This window comes from Mustela lutreola, chromosome 13 (genome assembly GCF_030435805.1).
Source record: "Mustela lutreola isolate mMusLut2 chromosome 13, mMusLut2.pri, whole genome shotgun sequence".
Taxonomy (NCBI): Eukaryota; Metazoa; Chordata; class Mammalia; order Carnivora; family Mustelidae; genus Mustela; species Mustela lutreola.
In genome coordinates, this window is record NC_081302.1 from 59,908,904 (window position 1) to 59,918,737 (window position 9,834).

Sequence of the window (9,834 nt, forward strand, 5' to 3'; positions counted from 1 at the left end):
ACACCAGTTTAAAATGATCATCTTTCTTTGTCTGTAATTGACTTCCTCTTTGGTCTGCTGACCTATCTATTATGATAGTGATAAGAGGCACTTTGTAGGATTTTATAAATACTGACTCTGCATAAGTTTGTAGTTATCAGAAAACTTGGTCTCCTGCTTCTTATCTGAGCCAAAAAAAAAAAAAAAAAAAAAAAGAAAGAAAAAAGAAAAAAACCCAAATTGTGCAATGCAGAGTTTATCTTAGAATTAAGTATAATGGGAAGGAAAGAGGGAAATACACGTGTATATTGTCAGTGTGAAGGTGTGCATTTACCCCACATGAGGCATCAGACTTTCATTTCTGTAGACTTCAGGAGATTCTGCAGGTATTCTTACAATGGGGGACATGAGGTAAAGTTCTTAAGATTTAACGTGACCTATTTGACTTGGTCACATTAAATCAAAATGTCTTTCTTCTCAGAGGCATTACAGGTGGATTCCCGAGATTTCTGAGTAGGTGCTAGCACAATAATAGCCTCATCAATGATATTCTGGCCTTTTGTGCCTTGGGTTCTGTGACAGGCTTTAAGTTTTTTGAGATAGAGATGGAGAGAGAAACTTTATGTGTCAAACAAAACACATTCAACAACTTAAAATATGTACTGGAAATTTATTATGCTCTTTTCATCCAAGTAATTACCTATATGCATGTATGGACTTCAAACATCATTTCATTTCATTTCCTCCTATATTCTCTAATACAAGCACATAGGTACAATGTGTGTACTCTCCTTTTAAAAAATCCAGTACCACAAAATCTGAAGTTGGAAAACAGATAACTCTCAAAGTGATTTTCATATTATCAAAGGATTCCTTACTTTCCATAGTTTCCCTACCCTAAAAATCCCCCATGCTTTACCTATTCTGTCCTCTACCCAACCCCAAATGCCTAGCAACCATTGTTCTGTTTACCATCTCCATAGTTTCACCTGTTCCAGAATGTAGTATAAATGGAATCGTACGTATGTCACCTTTTCAGACCGGCTTCTTTCACTTAGCAATATGCTTTGAAGACTCATCCATGTCTTCACATGATCTTTCTTCCACATGCCCAAAAGTCTTTGAGTGTTTTCTGCTTTCTAGGATAGCAGAGGCTCATTTTGTGTTTTCCCTCTCCCAGCTCTCAAACTATTCCTTTTCTCAAGGAGCCATGGAATGATTTAGAAACCCATGTCCGGGTAAAAGTATGTCCGCTGCTCTGAGGTATCATGGCTTCTAGGCCCCTTCAGTAGACAGAGTTAGAATATATATTTATTTAAATCATGGCTGAATTGCACTGAATCCTGTGCTCCTAACCCAAAATCACACCAATGCAAATCAATGCCCCCTAGTCAGGTGTGTCTCTTGTTGGGTGGTCAAATTTGAAAGCTTTTATTTCTCTTGCTGCAGGAGAATGACTCAGGAGGGGAAGATTGCTGATCTGAAGGTTGATTAGCATTTATGGAGACCATGTCCTCTGCCTCCACTCCCTCCAAGCAGAATATGGCAGTTTCCACTCTGTTTGCCTGGCTCTGAAGGAGCAATCTGTTATTTCTTTTAGTACCAATTAAAAACTAATACAATACAAAACAAAACAAAAACCCAAACACCAATTTCCCTAAATCCTAAGTACTTCCTGTATCTCAGAGGCTCTGAGGACAGCCTAAATTGTACAGCTTACTCCAGGGAGAGCACAAAGAGAGGACAAAAAAGACAAGGCTGACAGTCTCGTGATCTCTTAAAGAGATCCCTTTGTTTCTTGATATTTGGAGTCAGAGACTCTGAAAGCTTATTTCCGTTGCCAGAAAAATAAGGTACAGTATCTGAACTACTCCCATATACCCTTATGGGTCAAGTGTGCGTTGTGAAGAATGTTGCTGAATCTGTATCTTCGTTGGCTACAAAAGGCTGCTCTATTTCATCAAAAGACAATTGTTTTTCATAACAAAGCTGGCTCCATTTTCAAGTGGCATCACATAGTTGCAGGGATTGTAACAATGACAGAAACGCAGGTTTCCTGCTTTCGTCTTTATATGAAGTCGAAAGGGGGAGTCAAAATGAACTGCCGGCCAAACCAACGGAAGATCTCTTTGTCTTCCTCCTACTGTGCTTTCTTTGAGGTTCCAAATTCCCCATGCAGCTCACACGAGGAGGCCACGGCAAATTTCCAGCAGCTGCAGCCAGGATTAACCGTACCGTCTTGTTCTTTTGTTAAATCCATTCCTGAAACAAAAACAAAGCAGGCCCGGAACCTTCTTCATAATCTTCATAAGTGAGGCCACTGGCCTTCTCTGAGCAGGTTTCCATCTCTGCAAAATGAGAATAAAAGTCACCACCTTGCTTACCTCATAGGGGCGTTTGAGGCACAAATTAAATGCGATAATGTCAAAGAGCTTTGTGAGCTCTGAAGAACTATAAATATAAGGTGTTATTAGATGCCGTTGAAAGTAAATGATGAGCAGCTCAATTTACGTAATTTCAAATGCCTCAGGGTCAAACAGCGCTGTGTGAGAGTGTTAGATATTTTTATTACTCTACAGTGAGGGGAGAGAGAGTAGGGTTGGCATGGGGAAGGTCGTGTTTTTCCTCTCCTCCGTGGAAGGGGGAGTGGTGGGGGCCAGAGTTGAAGCACTTTCTGGAAAAGGCAAGTCATCTCACAGAGGTTTTGAGAACCATGATGATGAAGTAGGATTGAACCCACAGGAGACCAGCAGGAGGTGGGAGGAGCCAAATGTAGTCCTGAAATAGCGCAACCGGGCTTAAAGTTGTGGCCCACTAGGGGAAGGAAATAGAGGAAGTTGAGCCTGATAAAGGCAGAGGAAAGGGAGCTGCTAAAGCAGAGAAACCAGCCCAGGAGGGTGAGGCAGGGCGTTTCCAGGCTTAGGACTGAGGAGGTCAAGGCATCAGCAACCGCAGAGGCCAAACCTGGAGAACCAGCTGGAAAGGATTTGATAATCCTCCTGGAGCAGTGACTTTCAGACACTTGGGAGATTTACTTACTTAAAAGTGTCCACCGTATTCCAGGGACTAGGAAGTGGACCCTGTTTTTAAACAAAATCTTACATAGAACCCCAATGTTAAAACAGAGAAACTGAAGCTGTTCTGTGGAAGCAAGGCTTGGAGGACTCAGGGCCAGTCGGCCTCCCTCTGAAAGTTCTAGTCAGCTCCCAAGGCACCTCTGCAAGGGAGATAGGGCTCTAAAGATGTAAAAAGGACCACTCATCCTTGTTATGTATCTGGCCCTTAGCACATGGTAGATGTTCAGTATTTCCTGAATGAGGGGCTCCTGAGTGGCTCAGTTGGTTAAGCATCTCACTCTTGATTCTGCTTCAGGTCATGTGATCGAGCCCAGCTCCAACTACGCGCTGGGCATGGAAACTGCTTAAGTCTCTCTCTCCCTTCCCCCACCCCTCTCTGAAAAAAAAAAAATTCTGAATGAATGCAACAGAGGGTAGGTGGTCTGCAGGAGACAATTCAGATTGATGTGTTCAGGGGACACTGTAACTACATCGTGAAGCCGTAAGGCATGCATTGCTTATATATATAAAGGCTTCTTAAGCTTTAGACATGGAATAATGGATACGGGTCACTGCAGCTGTCTTGCCAGGGGTGAGGGAGCTCTCTATTCAGGGGTGTGTGTGCAGCCACAGACGATAGAGCTAAGACGAGCCAAAACTAGAGAACACCGCTATAGAAAATGTCTTGGGCATTTCATCACAAAAATACAGCCATCCCACTGCTCTGCCCCTATAGAGGAAGGCGGGAGGCGGTATCTTCAGAAACTCAGACCATAGCAAAAACAGCAAATATTTATTGGGTGCTGACTACTTGCCAGGCACATTAATAACCCCTAATGCCATGTAGTGGGCAGAATTATGCCCCCCTGCCCCCCGCCATCAAAAGACATCTGCGTCCCAAACCCTGGAGCCTGTGACCACATTACGTTGGATGGCAATGGAGGAATTAAGGTTGCAGATGGAGTTGAGGTTATAAACAGCTGGCTTCGAGATGGAGGGATTATGCTGGATTATCTGGTAGGCCCATGTAATCACAAGGGTTCTTTATAAGCAGGAGGCAGGAGTTGGTGTCAGAGAAGAAGCAAAGGTTGAAGTGAAATATGAGGGTTCCACACACTGTCGCTGTTTTGAAGATGGAAGGGGGCTATGAGGTAAGGAATGTAGGCTGCTTCTAGAAGCTGGAAAAGCAAGGAAACAGATTCTTCTTTAGAGCCTCCTCACCTTGATTTTAGCCCAGTGAAACCTCCAGAAGAGTAAGGTAAAAAAATGTGTGTTGTTTAAGCCACTGAACATAGGGTCATCTGTCATAGGAGCAGGAGGACACTCATACAGATGTTCTCACTCCACCTTCACAGCGGTGAAGTGAATTCACATAGTGAATGAGGCTTAGGGAGGTTGACTCATTTGACCCAGAGATGAGCTGATGACTTGATTCCAGAGCCAGACCTCTCTATCAGAGTGTGAGCTGGAGATGGCTTTATGTCTTCATCTCACAAAGGAGAAAACTGAGGCCCAGAAATGCATCTTCATCTGCCCCAGGTCACATGCAAGTTGGTGACCAAGCTCAACTGTACCCCACAAGAGTGGTATAGACCAATGCCTCACAAATGTAGATGTGCCCTGAAGTCACCAGGAATCTCACTCATACAGGCTCTGATTCAGAGGGTCTGGGCTGGGATCCAGGATCCTGCATTTTTAACCAGCTCCCAGGTGCTGGGCTTGGAGTAGCAAGGACGCAGATGGCCCTGTGCTCTGCTTTGGATCCAGAGCCTCCAGAGTGCCTTGGGCATCTAGTGAGATGAGGAAACACTTGAGCGGCAGAGAGGGAGTTTTAAAAGAGGGAGACAGGAGCAGATGCCTCACAATTCTGTGGAGAATTAAGTTTAGTGTCTCAGAGGGAAAGGTCTAATGTGATGGGTTCCCGTTAAAAAAAAAAAATTACCCAAATGTGATGGTTATTGTTGTCAGTTGAGAAGTCATTAGAAACTTGCAGGCATAGGTCTGGCATTATGATTGCCTCTGCTCTTTTATGGGACAATGCAGATCAAGGACATTCTTCTGACAGAGACTAAAATATCTATGATTGTGGGAGAAAAAGCAACAGTGTCTATTCCTTGCCATATATTTTATGTACTTTTTAAAAAAGGGAACAAAATAGTCTGCTTATTCTTCAAGAAACATCTCTAAAGTTTTGACAAAATCAAAGGGTTCATGCCACTAACCCCTTTCTTTCTCTATCCTCAGCCCTGACTGCCTGCCTACCCAGAAGCAGGTCATGATGCAAATTCAGGACCAGGAAGTCAGTTCGCTTGGTCACTGCTGTTGTGGTTCTCTGTTCTTTCTGTGCTTCATGAAAAAACAACAAAACAAAACAAAACAAAAACCCCTCTACAAATATAGATATATAGATATCTGTATATACACACACACCCCCATATTTGTGTGGAAGCTACTGGGAGATTCCCCCTAACCTACTTTACTGTGACTGGAGAATTTCCAGCTGTCTGTGGTTACCAGAGCTGCCTGAAGGCTAGGGATGTTCCGGTTTCATTTTGAAACCAGGCATGCAAGCAAGAAATATCACCTTTCATTTCAGATACGTGAGCTCAGAGAAAGCAAAAGTTTGGTTGACTCTTTCCTGGGCTATAGTGTGAAAAATATGCTTCCATATGTTTGCAATGGCTCAAAAAATGAAAAGTTTTTTTTTAACATATCCAACTTCACAATATTAACCTCCAGGGCTTCCTAATGTTGTTGAAAAATGAAGTTTTAAACTATTTTTAGGATAAGTTTTTCTGCATACTTTCTGAGCTCTAGGGTTTGCCTCTAAAGGTAATGGCAAATCTGGAAAATAAGATAATATGTCAATTAGTTGCCTGGATCACTAGGCAAACACCAAGGAGCTCTATAAAGTACGAGGAAGAGATTGTGCTGGGTCCTTTGCTTTCATCAAGGTCCAGATGCCCTAAGTATGCAGGTCTGGACATCAGGACCTTTAGCGAAGAGGACTGTTGCTATCCAGGAAACTTGATGCTATGGGTGATTTTCAGTTATCAGTGTGGGGTGATTAAAAAAAAAATGACTTGGGAACCCTTGTTAGTGTATTGTCTTGGACAGGCCCCTATTCTTCTCCTTGGATTACTTTTCCACTATCGGTTTGTGTCCTTACCTGTGAAATATGACAAGTAATACCTCCTCCTTAAAGGAGATAATATGAGAGGCACAAGATAGGCTACCAAAAATGTTTGTTTCCCCAAGAACCAGAAGTAAACAGACTTTCAAGAATAATTTGTGTTGGCTATGGAATGTGTTATGATCTTTCCGCCTTAAATCATCTTTCTCATTCTATTTTGCTTGGTCTACCAGTTATATCAATCTTTATGTCTTTTGTATGTATAACTGATGATAGAAGAGGCCAATCCAAAGTACAGTTTGTGGCCAGCCCTTGTAGTTATAATCCACAGAATGCATAAATCGTGCAAATAAAGGAGAGAGGACAGTTTTTAGAAAAAATGGTAAGATATGAATTCATCAATTATCCTGGTGAGTGACACAAAGATTTTAATGAAGAAGAGAGCTTCTCTGGTGCCTACTAGTAAGCGTTAGAGACCAGAAGAGTTGGACTGCTTTCTTTCCTTTCTTTCTTTCCTGCTTCCCTCCAACACCTAGTGTAGTGTTCCCTCCACTCGCTGCTGTCTACACACACTTACAGAGTCCCCTCCCTTGCCAACTGGCAGAGAAAGCACTTCCCAGGAAATGTTCCTTCCCTTGCCCTTTGCTCACATCCTTAAGTCACATAAGCTAAGGTCAGCTCTGGAGAGACAGGTGCCAGTCCTCCCCATACCGCCTCCCTGAGCCTGCTTCCTCCCCTCCCCACTCTGGGCAGAAGTTGTCTCGTGGCATGTCTGGGCAGAAGGTCTGGAGCACAGTTCCCTGCCTGAGCACCAGTCAGAGGGAATAAAGCTGAAAGGTGCCTCCTTTCAGGAGGGTGTCTTTCAGGAGAGTGCAAGGGTGCCTCCCTTGCACTGGCCCTTCTAAGACCCTGAACACAGGTTCTCACAGTCATATAGCTTTTCATAAAATTTGCAAGACAAATTTTAACCACAATCAGTGAAGATCCTGTTTCTTCTACTCTGATTTCCCTTTTGACAAGCTACCCCAATTGTCAGTGATGTTTTGGGATCCCATGGGTGTTCTGGGTAGGGGGGTGGGGGTGTTGAGTTTGAGAAACATCTAGTTTGGGTTTAGGGAGATATGCTTTATGAATGCAGTTCAGTTATTGTTAGGAATACTCCTATTGCCCACGGGCTGGGAGTTGTGAAAGGCGGATGAAGGGGACAAAGGTCATTTTATGACATGACGTGTCCTACAGCATCTGGCACTGGTAGTATGAGGTGAGTGGAGGAGCAACAAGGTTTGAAATGTTTGGAGCCAGAGGACAGTCTGTGGAACATTCACTAAAAGGAAGATTCAGTTCTCAAAGAAGCCAAGTCAAAATGCAAGTTCTTTCCTGTCAGGTACATACTTGAAAATGAAGCATAGACAATTATAATACATTATAGATATTTTTTCTATAGTTTTTTTTCCCCTTATTAATACAGTATTTATTTGTCTTCCCTCTGTCAAACCTTGAGCCAACCACTTTCCCCAGGCTGCCAGGGGAGGTATAGGAAAAGGAATATACAGGGCAAACGAGACACAGGAGAAAGACCTGTGGGAGGTGGAGATGGCTCCTTCACATGGCGAATAGGACAAGAAAGGCCAGCATCAGGCAAAAGAGCCCCATGGCCTCCGAGAGGCAAAGCCCAGAATGGCTTAGGAGAAGAGCTGTTTCTTCAGAGAGGGATTTCTGGCATAACCGATGATGAGGCTCCCAAACACAGTCCCAATTCCAGGCCCTTATAAGGTGCTTCATCTGTCAGTGTCTTGGGTGGTTTTAGCACCACTGGAGACAGTGATCGGCTCAACAGCTGAGGGGGGCTCCTGACCAAGAACGGGGTGGAGACAGACTTTGCATAGGCGTACATTTTCCCAAGGGATGAGGGGCTGTGGCAGGAGAGCTGCTCCCAGGGCCGAGAAGACAGAGAGTGCCTTTTCTATAGTTTTTGATGAGAATTATATACAACAATCTTTTTCAAAATTCCTGAGTTTGCAGTTGACAAGTCTGAAGCAGTACCACAAAAGCTAGGTGTCTGCAGTAGTTCATAAACAAAAAGGAGAGAGAGGGCTTTCAAAATTTAGAACAACAACATTAAAAATGTACATGACATTGCCAATTATGAACAGGAAACTAGGGAGAAATTTTCTAAACAACCAACGATAAATAGATTTTAATCAACTCTGTCAGGGGGAAGACTGAATTATTTTTCTACCCCCTCTATAGAAAATATGACAAGGGACACCTTGTGACTCAGTTAGTTAAACATCTGACTCTTGATTTTGGCTCAGGTCATGATCCCAGGGTTGTGGGATTGAGCCTGGCATTGGGCTCCTTGCTCAGCAGGGAGTCTGCTTGAAATGCTCTCCCTCTCCCTCTGCCACTCCCTGCCCCTGCTCCCACACATACTCCCTCCCATATTTACCTCTAAAATAAATAAATAAATAAATATTTAAAGAAGAAGAAGAAGGAGAGATTGGATTGGGCTAGGCCACCTGCCCAGGACCTCTCCACCCCAACAAGTATCCTGCTTGTGTCCTTCCAGAGTCGCCATCATAACCCCTCCTCCTCCTCCTTTCCTGATGACCACGAATTTTTTTTAAAGATTTTATTTATTTATTTGACAGCAAGAGAGCACAAGCAGGGGGAGCAGCAGGCAGAGGGAGAAGCAGGTTCCCCACCTGACATGAACCTCAATCCTAGGACTCTGAGATCATGACTTGAGCTGAAGGCAGATGCTTAACCAGCTGAGCCACCAAGGTGCTCTGAATTTGTATTTTTATAATATTCTACATGTGGTAGCTTCAAGAGGCAAATAACACACTATATTTATAATAAGGAATATCAGCTTTCTGCTCCCATTCTCCAACCTGAGGTCTTCTCCCCATGGGAAACCACTGATTCTTTTTTTCTAGGTATTTATCTCCATATTTTACTTGAATATTTTATATTGCAATTTATTAAGTTTTTAATTGTAAGCATCATCTGATGACTTTTCACTGTAGAAAGAGTACTTTAGTTTTTTTCCATCTCCTCCTCCACTGTCCACCTTCCAACATGGACATTTCTTAAATGGGGGTTACATCAATATTTGGTGCTTACATTATTATGAATATGTACTTTTTTTTTTTTTTTTTTTAGCAGAGACCTCTCTGTCCTCCTGCTTCAATTTGGACTGATTTTTCACTGGATCTGCTGTTCCCTTTTCTACAACCTTGCAACCCCCTCCGCCCATACCCTGTTGGAGTCCCTGCTTCCCTGTGCCTCCCTATTTTATGGTTTAATCTCCTACTTAAGGAGAGCATGTCCTTCAGGAACTTCCTGAGAAAGAGTTGGTGGAGGAAAATTTAAAGTCTTGGCCTGCGTTTAAATGACTTTGTTCTGCCTTCATATTTGATAGATAGTTTAGCTAGACACAGAATTCTAGGTTGGAAAAAATTTCCCTCAAAATTCTGAAGACCTTTTCCTATTATCTTCTAGCTCTTATTGTTGTTGGGAAATCCAAAACCACTCTTTCTTAGTTCTGTCTGCAAACTTCCAGGATCTTTTCCTTAATGCTAGTATTCTGAAGCCCACAGTGACATGACTTGTTGGGCCTTTTCTCTTTCCTTTTTCTGTATTGGAGGTACTTCAGTTCTGGAA

The 9,834-nt window shown here is 43.0% G+C and overlaps 1 pseudogene; it reads right to left on the minus strand.

Moving 5' to 3' along the window:
• Positions 1 to 7,699: 7,699 nt before the first annotated feature.
• On the minus strand, positions 7,700 to 8,106 carry LOC131813894 (ATP synthase F(0) complex subunit C2, mitochondrial-like; annotated as a pseudogene).
• Between the last annotated feature and the right edge of the window lie 1,728 nt (positions 8,107 to 9,834).